Source organism: Lipotes vexillifer, unplaced genomic scaffold (genome assembly GCF_000442215.2).
Source record: "Lipotes vexillifer unplaced genomic scaffold, Lipotes_vexillifer_v1.1 scaffold160, whole genome shotgun sequence".
NCBI classification, from domain to species: domain Eukaryota; kingdom Metazoa; phylum Chordata; class Mammalia; order Artiodactyla; family Lipotidae; genus Lipotes; species Lipotes vexillifer.
In genome coordinates, this window is record NW_006775535.1 from 570,100 (window position 1) to 576,357 (window position 6,258).

A 6,258-nucleotide genomic window follows, 5' to 3' on the forward strand; every position below is an offset into this window, starting at 1 on the left:
CACGAAGACCTGCGGAACCTCAATTTCTTGGCTCTCTCATCCTTGACTATTTTCTTCCTTCTGAATCGGCTTCTCTGAGGCTTTTTCCTTGGCCAATACTTTTGTTTTGGCTAGCAGAGAGAAATAACAGGGCAACTCGTGTTAGTTTTAGAGCTTTGAAACGAATCCAGGGCACGCGGAGATTTCCTTTTTAATTAAATGTATACATATATAACTGAGAACACAGGAGTGCATAGGCAATTCGAACAGGCAATGCCAATTTTGAAGTGTTATTAAACATCCTTCAAGTCTGTGGGGTAGATTCTAGTACCTCTTGTGAGTGAGTCTCCATTTTGATAAAGAGGAATCTTAATAGATATGTTGATGTGTTTGATAAATATCAATTGAGAACCTAAATACTTGCCAGGGTAGTATCCTGTGTGCTGTAGGGGAGCCACTGTGGTATTCTAATGAAGAAAGTAATGTGATTAAATCTTTGCTTTAAAAAAGACCTCTGGCTCCAGTGTGGAGAACTGATTGAAACTGACAAACGCTGGAGATGGGAAGACCAGTTAAGGAGGTTACTGAAACAATCTAGTTTATGGAAGATGGGGGCATGAATTAAGACAGTGGTCAGGGTAAAGAGGTGAAATAGATGAGTTCCCTGGGTCATAAAGTTATGGAAACAGTAGGACTTCAAGGATAATTAGATGTGTGGTTGAAGTAAAGAGGTTGAAGAAGGAGAGGAAATCAAGAATTATATCAAGGTTACTCCCTAAGCAACTGATTACATGAGGAGGTATCATATACTGTGCTAAGAAACAGGGATAGAAATAAATTTTGGGTCATTTTTAGAGCTAGATATTTGTGGCACTGATTCTTTTAAATATTTATCATAAAAATTTCAAATATATTTAAAAGCAGATAGAACAGTACCATAGTACTATGTATTCTCATAAATAGAATAGTACCATTTACTGACATGTATCTATCATGCAATTTAAGCAAGATTTGCCACATTTCTTTCATCTATCCCTATTTATTATTTTTAATTTTGAATATATTTTAAAGCAAATGGCAGACATATCTTTTTAGGTCATACTTTAGTAAAGAGTATGCATTTCTAAAACTAAGGGCATTTATTTTTATATAACCACAATATCATTTTCATACTTAGCGAAACTGACAATAATTCTTTGAATTTGTCTGCTGTGCAGAGCACTATTACATATTTTTGGTTAATTGTATTGTTAACATTTTTATTGAAGTAGATCAATATACAGAAAATTGTATAAAACCAAATTGTACAGTTCAGTGAATTATCTTAAACTCATCTCTACAACCACCATCCAGATCAAGAAATAACAAATTGTTACCACCTTATATCTTCATTCTTGCCTCTGTTAATTAGTACTTGCTCCTTTTTCCTTAAATATGACCATAACCTTGACTTCTAAAAACCATAGACTCATTTTATATATTGATAAATGGAATAACATATTACATGTTCTTTTAAAACTGACTTCTTTCATCCAGTGTTGTTTGTGATATTAATCCATGTTGTTTGTGTGTAGTTATAGTTTATTCATTTTTATTACTGCATGCTATTCTATTGTTAAATAGACCATAATTTATTTATCCAACATATTAATTACAGCCATTTGATTTGTTTCTAACTTAGAGCTATTATAGGTATTGCTTCTATGAATATTCTTGTTGACTCTTGTTGTACATACATATGCATTTTTCTTCTTAATGTACTTAGGAGTACATACACGCTTGGTCATAGAACATTTTGTATTTAACTTTAGCTTGAAATTGAAAATTTTACAAAATAGTTGTACTAGTTTTTCACTCTTATCTGTAGTCTATGAGAGTTCCAGTTACTCCACTTCCTTTCAATACTTGGACTTGTTTGCATTTGTTTTTACCCATTATGATTGTTGTTTAGTGGTATTTAATTGTGGTTTAACTTAAATTTTCTCAGACACTATTTTTTTTCCTACATCTTTATTGGAATATAATTGCTTTACAATGGTGTGTTAGTTTCTGCTTTATAACAAAGTGAATCAGTTATACATATACATATGTTCCCATATCTCTTCCCTCTTGCATCTCCCTCCCTCCCACCCTCCCTATCCCACCCCTCTAGGTGGTCACAAAGCACCGAGATGATCTCCCTGTGCTATGCGGCTGCTTCCCACTAGCTATCTATTTTACGTTTGGTAGTGGATATATGTCCATGCCACTATTAAGAATTCAACTCTTTGCTCAGACGTATTGGTGATTTGGATTGTTTAAATGAAGTTCCTGTCCCAAACTCTTGATGCTTTAGAATTGGGTTTGTCATTATCTTATTGACAATAGTTCATTTTTTTATGTTTATAAGCCCTTTCTCAGTTATATGTGTTGCTAATATTTTTCTCCCTTTTCACTCTCTTAAAGATTATAGAGATATAATGCTGTATCATCTTTTAGAAAGTTTTGTTTAGTTTCCTTTACACATTTAGATCCATGAACTAGCTGGAATTAATTTTGGCATAGAGTATGAGATCAATATCAAGATTCTTATTTATCATATGGCTAGACAACAAACTCAACAGCATTTATTAAAAGACCATCCTTTTACCAGTAATTTACTTTTTACTACTTTTTACATAATATCAATACCTATGAAAGTCTGAGCATGTCTATTTTATCTTAAAATTGTGTCTCGGTACCTAGAATGATGGGTGATATATCATATTTAAATGCTATGAGCTTATTAAATATGTTTTTCTGTGAAAACCAAACTGGATCTTCATTATAAAAGATACCAAAAAAATTTTTATACTGAATTTCCCTTCTCCAATGTCACAAATACCCCAGTCACGTTTACCACAATTTTCTGCTAAAAATCCAACTACATATTTGGAGATCAGGTAAGATACACATATTTATACCTGAAGCATATCTGCTAATTAATCCATAGGGTCAAGAATGGACAATAAAAGATTCTGACCAAGAGGAACATGGTTTCTATGTATTTTTGTTTGTTTTCTTTTTGGTATAGAAGGACTCATCATGTACTACAGAAGAATATTAAAGAGTTTAATAAAGACAAAGGATACAATTCACCAGGTGAAAGAAAGACAGTTAAGCAATGGGAAGGATGAAAATTCCAGATGCACTCCCCCCAGGATTCTTTCTAAGGATACACTTCATCTTTTCCCTAACTACTTACATATTTCCTTTCTTATTAAAATTGCTTTAAGCTTTTTGATACTACTTACCAACTTAATCTATTAAAACTATTATATATCTAGAGAAAAAAATAAACAAGTGCACAAAATGCAGAGTTGAAGTGGCAAATGATAAAGGAAGTTTACTGATTTTGCCTGTTGGATATTATTAGAAATTATTACTATAAATCCTATTCTGTTCTTAACTTGAAAAATGTAGATCTACAAAACATATCAAGATTTACCAATCTTTTGTTTCTCAAATATTAATTGCACAGTAGTTTGATACCATAATGGTTTTCTGACATTCTAAATTTATAAATATAATATCCATATTTTGGGTAATCAAATATAACATCCATGTATATTTGTGGAAGTGTATGAAATTGTATGTTTGTATGTAAATGAGTGCTCATGTAGGCAAATGTGAATATGAACATTATTCCCTTTTTCCCAGCTTTGTGTATAATTAAAGTATTATAATTGGAGTACTCCAATCATACTCCAGTTGCTTTAGGAGTTATATTGACATAACTTCTAAGGTAGACAGGTCTGAGTTATAATCATGTTAAAGGCAATCCAACACAGGTTTCAGGAAAGGGGAGATTGGACATTTATTGAATAGCTATATGTGCCAGATATCAGATGTTTTCACACACAATCTCTCATACTATCAATCATTACACGCTGTTTGTTCTTCCTACTAAATATATCTTGACCTGCCTTCTTTTCTTCATAACATTACTTGCCCTTCAATTATTTCAAGTATAAACCATCACTACTTCTTGGGATACTTCTATTATTTCCTAACTGCTCTTCCTGCCACAAAGTTTTATTTCAACATTCCACCATTAGTAATTCTCTTTCCAAATCACAGATTTAACCATGTTTTCATGTCTCTTGAAATCATAAATCATTTGCCTTTGGAACAAATAACATAGAAGATTATTTCTGACCTACATACAAGCCTCATTTTTCATAACTTTTACCAATCCTACTTTTCCTTTTTTCTTTACCACCCCGTGAGATAATTAATTACAACTTCTGGTATATAAGTTCCATTTATTCTGTTTTCTAGTTCGTCTTTCTCTCAAAATGCCACTTACCATTTACAACTTCCTCAACCATCCAAGCTGTGAGTTACACTCTTCTCAATATGCTCATAACACCTAGTCAATACCAGTCACTGCCCTACAAAGATCTTTGAGTCTCCATCTAATCAAATTTAGCCCTTAAAAGAAAAACACAAATTCCATATTTCTCCAACTGAGGATATTTCTCTGTAAGATAAATCAGATTATTTCATCAAAAGATCTTTCCATGAGATCTAACCATGGAAATCTCAAGCTATTCTTTCCATTTTTTATCTCTAAAACCATATACAAGACTCCAAATTACTATGGACCTAACTTTCCTCATCTGTAAAATTATTAAATCGGAATAATATCTTGACATATTAATCTCTGTTTTGTTTTTCTCTCTCCTCTTCTATGTGACCCAGTTCAGTCAAAGAAATCCGTTTAGTCAGGCAAGATTAAGATTGATCACTTTGTGTTTAATGAATTCTATCTCTTATCCATCTGAGAGAATTTTGAAATCATGGTGCAAGAATCTTTAAAGGCAAATCTTTTACTTTATAAGAGTGAAATTTATGAAATAGAGAATATGTTTATGACCTAAAACAAAGCCATGAAAAATTCAGGTTCATAATTTAGAAGAGGAAGTGAAGGAGGTACACATGTGTGGAACTCCAAGAACGGCCACCACCCACTGTTGTTACCTAGGGACAAACTGCATTGGAAGGATAATAGAAGGTTCTGGAAGTTTGATAATCAAAAGTTATGGAACATGTGCTCAGTTACAAAATTATTTATTTTGAAAGGAAGCAAGATCATTACGATCTCCTTCCAAAGTCTTATAAAATTCTCCAATGACAGTGTGCATCCTCTTTATTTCCATGACAATTTTTATGACCAAATCAAATCAGGATGGTGAACATGCTTTATGAACTGCAAAGTACAAGGAAATTTTTTGACATGACCTTGAAATCTTGAAGATAAAGGCATGATGACTTAATTTCAAATAATGTTTCCACCCATACCTTGTTTCCTTAATTTATCAAAATTTTACATAAAGTACTGATTTATATTCAGTATTTTATGAAGCAAGAGGAAAATAAGAGGAGTTTCACACTTTTATCATCTCTAATCCTTAGGTGAGTGGACTAGACAATGAAAGAGTTATCCACTGATAAAACACCTCTCTCTATATATAGTCCTGTGGCTTCTGCAGATCATAGGTCCTCACTAACTGTTGTATATTCTATACCTTTGGCAGTGGTTTCTTTTTGTTTTTGTTGGGACTTTCTAAAATCAACTTAGAAATGTCCATACATCTTCCTTTTTCACTATTTACCTTGCTGTGCCTTTCCAAGGCAATCTCTCTTAATTCAGATTCCTAAGTAGATATCTAAAAAACAAAGAGGACAAAACACTTCCTTGGCTTAAGCTAAATCTAAACATAAGTGACATAGAAATTCGACTATTATCAAATAAATAGATCCATTGAGATAGCCAAACAATGTCAGAACAAAGAAAATCAAATTTTCTAGACTGAAAAAATAAAATGGATAGTTGCCATATGCCCACTTCTCTTTCCACTGTGTATGTCAAGATAATTGTCAGTGACAATGCAGTGTGTAATCATCTCAGTAGCCTGCATGTTACTTAAAGATGCTCGTACATTTGCAGAAGTTTTAGTTCCAGAAATAAAAATATAAATGTATTTTTACGTGGATGTATATTCCATTCTAATAAGAGACAAAGTTTGTTTTGGTTTTGAGATGATGGTTGTCAAATAGAAAGCTGTCATTTAGAAAACTGAGAAGTCTTTCATGCAACTCTGTGCATAATTCCTAGCTGGATCCAGAGTCAAGGGAGAAGAAAAAGGAGAGATGAAGGGGAGCAGTGTCCTCTCCCAAACTATGTCACTTTTTATCCATAGCTTTCCTTTTCTGACCCCAGTCATTTGTTCCCAGGTTGGGACTGGAGAAAGAGTG